General features: G+C 38.1%; 1 protein-coding gene across 5 annotated transcripts in view; it reads right to left on the bottom strand.

Annotated features, from left to right (window-relative positions):
* Positions 1–12,363, bottom strand: part of LOC137182432 (oocyte zinc finger protein XlCOF6-like) — a 42,716-nt gene that overhangs the window by 12,999 nt on the left and 17,354 nt on the right. The window lies entirely within an intron of this gene.

The following is a 12,363-nucleotide window of genomic DNA, read 5'->3' on the forward strand; positions in this document are numbered from 1 at the left end:
AATATTGAAAAAAAAAAAAAGAATGCAAACACACTTATATATCTATTCAATACACCAAGTGCAAGCAAGTGCTACAGATCACTGTTTGCCGAAACAAGCAGATGTGTCTTCCCACATACTATCACACTCATTAACAGTTCATTCATGTGAGGTCTATAGTATATTAGCTGTACAATAACTGTGACATGGACATCAAGTCAAATGTATCTATTTTGCTTGCTTTCTTAAATGTACTGTAAATGGAAATGATGTAACTCAAAACAAACCTGATGCTCAGGGATGTGTGTTTCTTGCTGACAGACATACAGACAAAATAACAAAACTGAGTACACCCCTATGCAATATCACTAAAATGTTGAGTGATTCAAAATTTCATCATCCTACAATAATTGCAGTATTTTTAGGGAGAAGTGCAGGGTATTTGATCTTATTTGTAATTAAAAACAAACAGGTTAGATAGACTAAAATAATGAAAATACAGGTGTCATACTACAACCTCAATGCAATGAAAGTGAGTACACTTGTGACCACTGAAACAAAAATGATTACACCTGTGACTTCCAATTAAGAAAAATTGCCTTAACAAGGCTATAAAAGAATCAGAACTTTCTCAGTTTTGGCCTGGGTTGGGTCTAATGCAACATGACTCCATACAGGGGAGAGGGTACAAGATCATCAGTACACTACTGAACAGAAGCAAAACACAGTTGCAGCAGTGGTTAGGAAGTACAGGAGAACCCATACTACCAATAACGGAAAATGACAGAATGCACAATTCACTATTTACGCAGCCTTGCACTGAAATACAGACGGGCAAGTGCTTCTGACTTAGCACAAGGATTAACTTGTGGAAATTGGTGTTTCAGTGACTGCTCAGACAGTGCGAAGGACATTGCATGAAACCAACCTCTACAGATGATGACCAAGAAGAAAACCATTGCTGATGAATACTGGCAGCACATTCTTTGGTCAGATGAGGTCAAGTTAAAATTGATTTGTATAGCACATTTAAAACAAACACAGTTGACCAAAGTGCTGAACATGCCTAAAATACCAAAATAAATTAATGTAAAAGTAAATAACAAATAAGAATAAAAGAAAATGAACATAATAACAATAAAAGAATTAATCAATTATTATTCATTTAAAACCTTAAAAACAAGCAACAAAATCTTAAAATCAACCCTAAAACAGACAGGAAGCCAGTCGGGAGAGGCCAATACTGGTGTTATATGATCACGCTTTCTTTTTCCAGTTTGAAGACAAGTGGCTGCATTTTGTACCAACTACAGACTACAAAGAGACGACTGTTCCAACCCACATACAAAGAGTTACAATAATCTAACCGAGAGGAAATAAAATCATGACTAACTCTCTCAAAAAATTTGGGAGGGAGAGGCCTGTCAAAAATCACACCAAGATTCTTAACAAAAGATTGACTGTAAGAAACTAAAGGGCCAAGCACACCATCAGAGTCATCCAATAGGTAAGGTTGTCCAAACATAATAATCTCAGTCTTATTTTTATTAAGAAAATTATTGAGAAAGTTTAAACCCATCCAACTTTTGATATCTTTTAAGCAGTTCAGCAAAGGCTGCATTGAATCTTAACTGAAAAATTAAACCAAAATAAATTTGCTTGGCTCAGATGGGGTTCAGCTTGTTCGGTGCGGACCTGGTCGCGACTACCACAATGACTGCATAGTACCGACCCTGAAAAATGGAGGTGGAAGTGTGCTGATATGGGGCTGTGTGAGTACAAAAGGTGTAGGTGAGATGACATTTATAGATGGCACTATGAATGCAAATTTGTATACCCAAATATTAAATCAAAAGATGACTCCCAATATCAAGGAGGTTGGCAGGAGAGGAATTTTCCAACATAACAATCATCCCAAACACACTGCAAAAATCACACAAGAGTTTTAAAAGAAGACAAAAGTGAAAACTATGTCCTGGCCAAGTATGTCCCCTGACCTAAATCCAATAGAACAACTTTACAGTATTTTAAAGTGGTAAGTATTTACTATCTCTTATCAAACATGCAAAGTTTGGGGCTGACTGGAGCATTTGCACTAAAGTTATAGCAGTTACAGTTTACTCTGTCATGGCGAAACATCAAAACTCAATGCCACGCCACGGCCACATGCTTTAACGATAGCTAAATTATAGCATATTAGGCACATTACAGCCACCCTCCGCTTCGGACTGTAGACCAAATATTAAATCCTACACATCAATCCTGTCTGTCTAATAAACTCAAAACCCCCCCCCCAAAAACTGCTACTCCACCCACTTGGCAGGTTCATTAAAGTTTTAATGCTTAGCTTCGGAACTCTAGTCTTCCTGAGTTCTTCCCTCATATATTGTCTTTTTTGATCATACTTTGTACAATCTATGCTTGCATGTGTAATAGTTTCCTCAGCCAAGTAGGAAAAAACATGTGCATATATCAGTAATCGCCAAAAATGATAGTCAAAAAGTCGTGTTAAATACCCGTGATGTCAATATTGAGCAAAAGTAATTGTGATTATGCTTTTTGCCATAATCAAGCACCCCTAAAGAGAACATAAATTTTGATTTACATACACACACACACACACACACACACACAAAGCATTTAAATATGAATGTGATAAATTGTTGTCTTTAATAAACAGTTACTTGAACATTTTTCAGTGTGCTCCTAAATTCCTGTGTGAACCGCTAGGTGCTTGGGCCCTGATAAAGGAAAAACTGCTGTACAGAGCTACAAATTTTAGTTTCGATTTTATTTTTCTGCAGCACTTTATCACGAAACTGTCACTCTCACTCCATTTTTTCCCTTCCCCACTACTTAATTATACATATAAGACTCATAATTATTGTAAAATAAATGATAATAACACCAAACTTCATACAAAGTTTGTATATAATGTACTGTATGTATAAAGACCTTTCTGCTGTATCCTTCAAAAATGAGCTGCATTTAACCGTGACACCCATCCCCCCACTTTCTTCCCTCCTTCTCCCTCTCAGCTGGAGAGAAGGATTCCAGAGTATTCTTGTGAAATATCCTCATAAATCCCATGACTATGGCCAAATCTTACATTAAAAATCATATTTTAGTTGGAATTTTCATCGCGAATCCATTGATACAGGTTTGAAAGTGATCTGACTTATAGTTTAGACATCAGACGCCCCAGTTTGGCACAAAGTTCATGCCCAGAGATTGCCTCTCCATTGGTTTACATTGTAAGGTGTGATGTGGCACTCCAACTTTCAGGGCTTACAAAATCTAAACCATTCGAGTTATTACAAAGTTTTTAATAACTTTTGTTCAGCACAGTGTGATAAGTCATGTATTAAAGTTTGAAGCCGATACCATTAACGCCCTAGGAGAAGATAGCTTTTATTCAAGGTCCAAAATTGGCACAAAGTCATACTTTCATGGGTGAATTGTGGACTTCCTGTTGGATTTAGGTCAGGGGTGTCAGCTTATGATTTGTAGGTCTTGATGAGACGAATAATTGAGTTTTGGTTTGATCTCTCTATGACATTCCTACGGGCCGTGGTGGCCATTTTGTGACATAGGTGGCGCTAAAGAGCACATTTTGGCACTTTGGGGGATAATTTTTACATTTTATCAAATTTTTCACCAGACCTGATGAGCATGCCAAATTTTTGAGCATGTTTAGGGGGTCAAATTTAGGGTTGAAGTGGCGGATTAATAAAGAAAGAAGAAAGAAAGAAAGAAAGAAACAGAACAGATACAAGAGGGTCTTCGCCCCTTTGGGGCTCAGGCCCTAATAAAGGCAGGCGTACAAAATGTTGCAGCCCTTGCACCTTTGTGCACGTTGGGGCACGTCGCAGTCAAAGGGCTTTTATTGCAGGCATGCAGATGTGTTCAGGACTGGGCTCTTATCACAAAGATAAGAGCCCAAACATTGGATCATTTTCCTCAATAAATAAATGAACAAGTGTAAAGTTTTTGTTTCAATTTTTTAACTGATGTCTCTTTATCTTAGTTTTAGGACTTGAGTGGAAATCTGATCATGTTTTAGGTCATATTTATGCAGAAATAGAGCAAATTCTATTTTTCATCAAAAATCAAAGATTAGATAAAAAGTCCAAAAACTGAAAGAAGATCTGTGTATCAGAACTTTGTTTTTTCTTCTTTCCTCTCCCATTAATCATCTCATGACCCTCAGATTTATCTGTTGACCCTTTGGTGACCCCTAGATTGGGGACCACTGGACTAAACTAGCTAACTGTATATATAGTAATTCAAACTAGCTCCACCTCCAGCAGCTACAACAGTAACATGCTGCTTACACACTGATGCTTCAGTATTAATAATCTAATTATGTCATATATAATAATATGCCAGTCAGAAGGACCATACCACTACTTTTACTGCAATACTTTAACTACATTAAGCTCATAATATTTATGTACCTTAAGTTAAGTAAGACTTTTCATGCAGGAGGATAATGAAGCATAAATGTATTTACTACCATTTGATACACAAACATTAGTGTCCTGCATTATAGTGGCTTGAGAGGTGTGTTACACCTAGTACTGGAAAACTCGAAATACTCGATACATTTAGAAGTCTGGACTCAAGAGTACTGAGAGACAATTCAAACACTGGAACTTCCCAGCACTACCTCAGAGCAGAAATAAGTGCTCTGGGATGGCCTTCATGATGGCAGACCATGTGTACTTCATATATGTGAGATGAAATGATGATACCAAGTACCTGTAGAAAACTTCTGTTTTAGGGACAGCAGAAAGTCAAATTCAACAAAGTGAAATGTAAACCAGCCTGTAATCATACAACAGAGTACGAAGAAACACTAGAAATAATTTCCAAATATTAAAAGTAAGGCAAGGTTTAAAATACATTTAGGTATTATTATATATGACTTAAAGGTCCAATAAATGACAATGAGCCTCACTGAATGTCAGTAAACAACTATTTGCTATGTAAAGATATAGTTGAGTAATGGCAACCTGAGCAATGAATGAAGTCACACTCCATGTGTGTGTGTTATTATCCAAGCTTTTCTGTTCTTTGTTTGGGAAGCCGCACCAGCAACACATGCATGTTAGTGCATGTGAGCGTGCACGTGAGTCCCTCTGGGTCCTCCACATCCGTTTCCAAAATGGCAGCTATATTACAAAATTTCTGAAATTACAGTTTAACAGTACACTAAAATTTCAGAAAATATTTGAGGTGAGGAATAGGCAATGCACTGACAGAATCTTGATCCATATTTGATCAGCACTGCCTAGTTTGACAGTCTGATCTGAATTTCGTGAGTTGTTGGCCTTCTTTTTTTAATCACAAACTTTATTGAGTAAACGACACACAAGTTTGTTTAGGTCTGAGATGTTGGTGCTATAGTGCGACATCTAGTGGCTGAATGTCATGTATTGCAACTTTAACTATAGAGTGATTATGTTTTGCTATTTAGTTAGGTGATGAACAAACCATTCTAAATACGTCACATTAAAAAAAGCTTAAGAGTAATGTCAGACTGTTTCTGTTGCCAAAGAGTGGAAAAGTAGTTCAGGACTGATGAGGTCTATCTGACCCAAATGTTTCATTTATAATCATGGGAGCCAATTAACAGTGTGTGGATTATTTTTCTAATCAAAGACAATCTTTCATTTTTATTTTCAGTTATCATCACACAGTTGTTTCATGTTATTCTGAGCTATAGTGATGGAATCAAGAGTGTAAAATCACCTACACTCCGGGGATAACATCAACTTTGCACAATTATAATGCAGCTAAAATCATCACATCATCATGTGTTTAGTGTCATAAACAATCCCGTCTATTAGAAGCTCTGTTTTAAATAGTGGAAATAGAAAGCTTGGAACAATAAAATGTTTTCACAGACCTAAAAAAATATCTTGCTCTTTTTTTACTTGTCACTTTATTGTAAACTCAGGACTTTTGTCCATGTCGGGATCTTGAAGTAATGATGACTCTTTTTTTTCCTGTGATCTGACTGGTCATTGGTCGGGGTGTTGACAGGTTGTGGCGAACGGTTCAACATCAACATACGTTACCATGATGGTGTACCCCGATAAGAAGTGAATCACCGTCGTCACTCTGAAAACCCCGAGTTAAACCTGAAGTTACCTCGCTAACCGCGAATCCTGCACCGTAGTACAAGCCTCAAATAAGGGAAATGGGATGTACAGATTCTATCCATGCAAATGCCACACCAAGCGTTACCAACAATATGTCGCCATTTCGACTGTAACGTCATTTAAAGCTTCGAAACAGTGAAACATTTTCAACACAACTGCTATGGTAATTCAGCGCATCAGAAATCAGAATCTATTAAATAGCACCAACCTGTTCTGTGTAACCGAACTTCAGGCTTCAAAACAGCATCCAGTAGTTTGCGTTGTCGCTCATTCTCCCGCTTTGAACAAGAAAGTTCCTCTTCATAGTCTGCTATGGTTCTTTCAAACAGTTCAAATACCTCTCCTACAGCAGCCGTTAAACGCTGGTTCACCAAAACTCTCAGTATTTCTACTTTAGACATGTTTTAAACTGTCAGAGTCACTTTCGTACCACCTATTTCCGCAGCTAAAACAACTACCACTAGCTTCCGCGTTCTGTCATCAGCAACAACAGAACGACTTCCGGCCCGAGTTTTTCAGTAGAAATCGCATCTCCAGAAACGTTAACTTTGAAGTCTACACAGATGGACCAAATATATGTTTCAATTCGATTCGATTCGATTCGATTCGATTCAATTCAATTCAATTCAATTCAATTCAATTCAATTCAATTCAATTCAATTCAATTCAATACGGAAATGTTTGACTCATTTAATCTGTGTAGGACAGAAGTTTAGGTTTATTAGTAGACCAAAACCATGACAACCCAGAGTTGTCATGGTGGGAGGCAGAGCTGCAGTCCTACACGTTTCTCTGCACTTCTATTGGAGCAGTTACCCACGCAAAACCACGTAGAAACTGTGTCTGTCCCCCAACGCCTTAAATCAATTAAAGCTACAGTAAATAGAAGAGGAGTCATTTATAAAAATCTAATAAAAATTAACACCACTACTGCAATAGTACAATAAAATAGGATAATTAAATGTGGACTCTTAAACATAAGATCTCTGTCATGTAAAACTGAATAATAAATGATCTAATCTCAGATTATCATATTGATTTATTTTGTCTTACTGAAACCTCGCTGTCTCATGAGATAAGAAGAATATGTTAGCCTAAATGAATCCACTCCCCCCCAGTCATATTAATACTCACATTCCTGGAGACACCAGCCGAGGAGGTGGAGTTCAGCCATTTTCAAGCTTAATAATCAACCCTAGACCTAAACTTGATTATAACTCATTTGAAAGCATTGTTCTTGGTCTTTCATACTCAACCTGGAAAACTTTAAAGGCAATTCTATTTGTTATAGCGTACAGTCCTCCAGGCCTTCACTCTAAATTTATATCTGAATTCTCAAAGTTTTTATCAAATTTAGTCCTTAGTACAGATAAAGTTATCATAGTAGGTGACTTTAATATTCATGTGGACGTTGATAATTATAGCCTCAGTGCTGCATTTATCTTGTTATTAGACTCAGTTGGCTTCTCCCAGAGTGTAAATAAACCCACTCACTGGCTTAATCACACCCTTGTTCTCACATATGGCATCGAAACTGAACATTCAATAGTTTTTCCACAAAATCCTATTTTATCAGACCACTACTTTATAACTTTTGAATTCCTATTGCTGGACTCCACGCAATTAGACAAAAATGTGCTCACTAGATGTCTATGTGATAGTGCTGTAGCTAAATTTAAGGAAGCAGTTCCATCAGCACTGAATTTAATGCCATGTTTCAATACTACAGAGGACCCTAATGCCGACTTTAGTCCCTCCCAAATTGATCATCTTGTTGATAGTGCTGCAGGCTCATTGTGAATGACACTTAACTCTATCGCCCCTTTAAAAAAGAACATAATAAAGCATAATAGGTTAGCTCCATGGTATAACTCCCAAACCCGCAAATTAAAGCAAACATCATGAAAATTTATATATAGATATAGTGTTCCATCCAACTGGAAGAATCTTGCTTAGTCTGGCAAGATAGTCTTAAAACATATAGGAAGCCCCTCTGTAATGCCAGAGCTGCTTATTACTCAGCATTAATGGAGGAGAATAAAAACAGCCCTAGGTTTCTTTTCAGTACTTTGGCCAGGCTGACAAAGAGTCATAACTCTTGATCCACTAGGCTTGACTAGGCTGCTTAAGGACGTCCTACCCTTAGCTAGCACCTCTTTACTAGATATGATCAATCTGTCTTTAGTAATAGGCTATGCATCAGAGTCTTTTGAAGTAGCTGTAATTAAACTTCTTCTTAGAAAGCCTACTCTTGATTCAGGCATTTTAGCCTACTATAGACCTATATCTAACCATCACTTTTTCTCTAACATCCTTGAGAAAGCAGTCGCCAAACAGTTGTATGACTTTCTACATAACAATAGTTTATTTGAGGATTTTCAGTCAGGATTTAGAGCACATCATGGCACAGAGACAGCACTGGTTAAAGTTACAAATGACCTACTAATTGACAATCAGACAAAGGATTTCTCTCTGTACTCGCCTTTTTAGATCTTAGTGCTGCATTTGACACCACTGACCATCACATCCTATTTCAGAGACTGGAACACTCAATTGACATTAGAGGAACTGCATTGAGCTGGTTTAAATCCTATTTATCAGATTGAATTCAGTTTGTCCATATTAATGATGATCCTTCATGCACGCAAAAGTTAGACAGAGTCCCACAAGGTTCTGTGCTTGGACCAATACTATTTACCTTATATATGCTTCCTTTAGGTAATATTATTAGGAAACACCATCAATTTTCATTGTTATGCAGATGATACCCAGTCATATTTATCAATCATATTTCTCCCATTTTGGTTTTGCTGCATTGACTTTCTATAAAATCCAAAACAGAATTTAAAATCCTCCTCCTCACCTACAAAGCCCTTTAATGGTCAGGCACCTTAAAGAGCTCATAGTACCCTATTATCTCACTAGAATACTGCACTCCCAGAAAGCTAGCTAACTTGTGGTTCCTAGAGTCTCAAAATGGAGAATGGGAGGCAGAGCCTTCAGCTATCAGGCCCCTCTCCTGTGGAACCATCTTCTAGATTTGGTCCAGGGGGCAGACACCCTCTCTATGTTTAAGAGTAGGCTTAAAACTTTCCTTTTTGATAAAGCTTATAGTTAGGGCCAGCCCAGGCTTGCCTTGGACCTGCCATCAGTTATGCTGCTATAGGCCTAGACTGCCGGGGGACTTCCCATAATGCACTGAGCTCCTCTCTCCTCCTTTCCTCTCCATCTGAACCCATTCATGTACCATTAATGCATGTTACTAACTTGGCTTCTTCCTTGGAGTTTTTGTGCTTTCTCCTCTCACAGGATGAGGGACTTTGACCCCCTGCATTGGCTTCCTGTACAATCCAGAACCCAGGTCATGAATGGTGAGGCCTCGAACCCCCAACTTGCTATTATTAGTACTAGTCATATCTTGATTATTATTACTGTTTTTATTGTTATTATTATTGATATTATGCCTCTCTGTCTCTCTCTCTCCCTTCTCCCTCTCCCTTCTTCTTTCTCTCTCAACCCAGCTGGTCAAGGCAGATGGCTGCCCACCTAGAACCCGGTTCTGCTTGGGGTTTCTTCCCATTAAAGGGGAGTTTTTAAGATTAAGATGAAATCACTAATTCTATGAGCAGTTCTCTCACTTCTTACCGATTCCTACTTATTCTGCCTCAAAAAAGAGTGTTTTGCGAGGATCCCAGCAGAAAAGGCCTTTCCATTGTCATGGTGCAGAAATTAGTGGTTTCTACTCAGATCTAGGCTAGAATCATCTAAAATCACTGATTCTATGAGCAGTTTCATCATGCACAGAATAGTAGCTTGTTCTCTCACTTCTGGCCGTTTCCCACGTATTCTGCCACTTATTAAGGGGGAGTTTCATCTTCACATCATCACTGAGTCTGCAGAGGAAAAACTAACTCAAATTCAGCTAGCACTGAAGAATGGCAGCATTTTCCCTATATAAAGCAAGGAATCTCTGTCTGTCTGTATGTATGTATGTAGGATTGTCCTATGCATATCTCAAGAACCATTCATCCTGACAGGTGAATTGCTGGGGAAACGAGCAAGTGCAATATCAATGTGTAAAGTTGTTTGGATGAGCAGTACTTGAGAAATATATAAAAAATACCTCATAAATCTTGATTTGCTTCCTCTGCCTGTGGAGTGTACGAGCAGAAATGCGGACAGTGCCACTCTGCCATTGCAACCCACATTGTGGTCAGAGGTGGGATTACATCTGTAGTGATAATGACTTGAAAAGGTTTGAGAGACTTAAGCTCTACTGTTCAACTGTACTGTGAACAAAACTTATCATGTACGTTCCATACTTAGTGCTGGATGTCTCAGGCATATTCAGAAATATATAAAATTAAAGCTGCAAGCAGCGTTGAACGGGCCTTCGTGCCTTTGCGTACGTCAGGCCGCGGCGCAGTCGAAGGGCTTCTGTCACAGGCATGTAGATGTCTTCAGACCTGGGCTGTTTTCAAACAGAGAAGAAGGAGATAAACATCACTTCCTTTGTCCACTATTTTGCCCGCTGCTGGGGCTGCTTTGCTGCAATTTCGTAGGGGGCGCTATTCAGCCAGTTTGCATCACTGACTGAATATTGTCATGAGGACGTGTTCAGGCTGGGACTCTTATCAAACATGCAAAGTTTGGTGCAGACTGGAGCATTTGCACTAAAGTTATAGCAGTTTCCTCAGTCATGGCGAAACATCAAAACTCAACGCCACGCCACGGCCACACGCTTCAACGATAGCTAAATTATAGCATATTAGGCACATTACAGCCACCCTCCGCTTCGGACTGTAAACCAAATATTAAATCCTACAAATCAATCCTGTCTGTCTAATAAATTCAAAAAAACCCAAAAAAAACTGCTACTCCACCCACTTGGCAGGTTCATTAAAGTTTTAATGCTGAGCTCCGGAACTCTAGTCTTCCTGAGTTCTTCCCTCATATATTGTCTTTTTTGATCATACTTAGTACAATCTATGCTTGCATGTATAATAGTTTCCTCAGCCAAGTAGTAGAAAAAATATGTGCATATATCAGCAATCGCCAAAAATGATAGTCAAAAAGTCGTGTTAAATAACCGTGATGTCAATATTGAGCAAAAGTAATTGTGATTATGCTTTTTGCCATAATCAAGCACCCCTAAAGAGAACATAAATTTTGATTTACATACACACACACACACACACACAAAGCATTTAAATATGTATGTGATAAATTTTTGTCTTTAATAAACAGTTACTTGAACATTTTTCAGTGTGCTCCTAAATTCCTGTGTGCTCCTAATTTTTTTCATTTAGGAGCACATGTACTCCTCGACAAAAAAGTAAGCATTGAACACTGCTGTCAGATGTGTAGAGACAATAAGTAACTGCAACTAGACACAGAAAAATACTCATATATTTGAATGGAGAGTGTGAGCGAACCGCTAGGTGCTTGGGCCCTGATAAAGGAAAAACTGCAGTACAGAGTTACAAATTTTAGTTTCGATTTTATTTTTCTGCAGCACTTTATCACTAAATTGTCACTCTCACTCCATTTTTTCCCTTCCCCACTACTTAATTTTACATATAAGACTCATAATTATTGTAAAATAAATGATAATAACACCAAACTTCATACAAAGTTTGTATATAATGTACTGTATGTATATAGACCTTTCTGCTGTATCCTTCAAAAATTAGCTCCATTTAACCGTGGCACCCATCCTCCCACTTTCTTCCCTCCTTCTCTCTCTCAGCTGGAGAGAAGGATTTCAGAGCAGTCTTTCTAGTGGAAATATCTTCATAAATCCCATGACTATGGCCAAATCTTACATTAAAAATCATATCTTAGTAGGAATTTTCGACGCGAATCCATTGATACAGGTTTGAAAGTGGTCGGACTTATAGTTTAGACGTCAGACACCCCAGTTTGGCACAAAGTCCATGCCCAGAGATTGCCTCTCCATTGGTTTACATTGTAAGGTGCGATAGGGCAACTTTCGTGGCTTACAAAATCTAAACCGTTCCGAGTTATTACAAAGTTTTTAATAACTTTTGTTCAGCACAGTGTGGTAAGTCATGTATTAAAGTTTGAAGCCGATACAATTAACACCCTAGAACAAGATAGCATTTATTCAAGGTCCAAAATTGGCACAAAGTCATACTTTCATGGGTGAATTGTGGACTTCCTGTTGGATTTAGGTCAGTGGTGTGAGCATATAATT

This window comes from Thunnus thynnus, chromosome 5 (genome assembly GCF_963924715.1).
Source record: "Thunnus thynnus chromosome 5, fThuThy2.1, whole genome shotgun sequence".
NCBI lineage: Eukaryota > Metazoa > Chordata > Actinopteri > Scombriformes > Scombridae > Thunnus > Thunnus thynnus.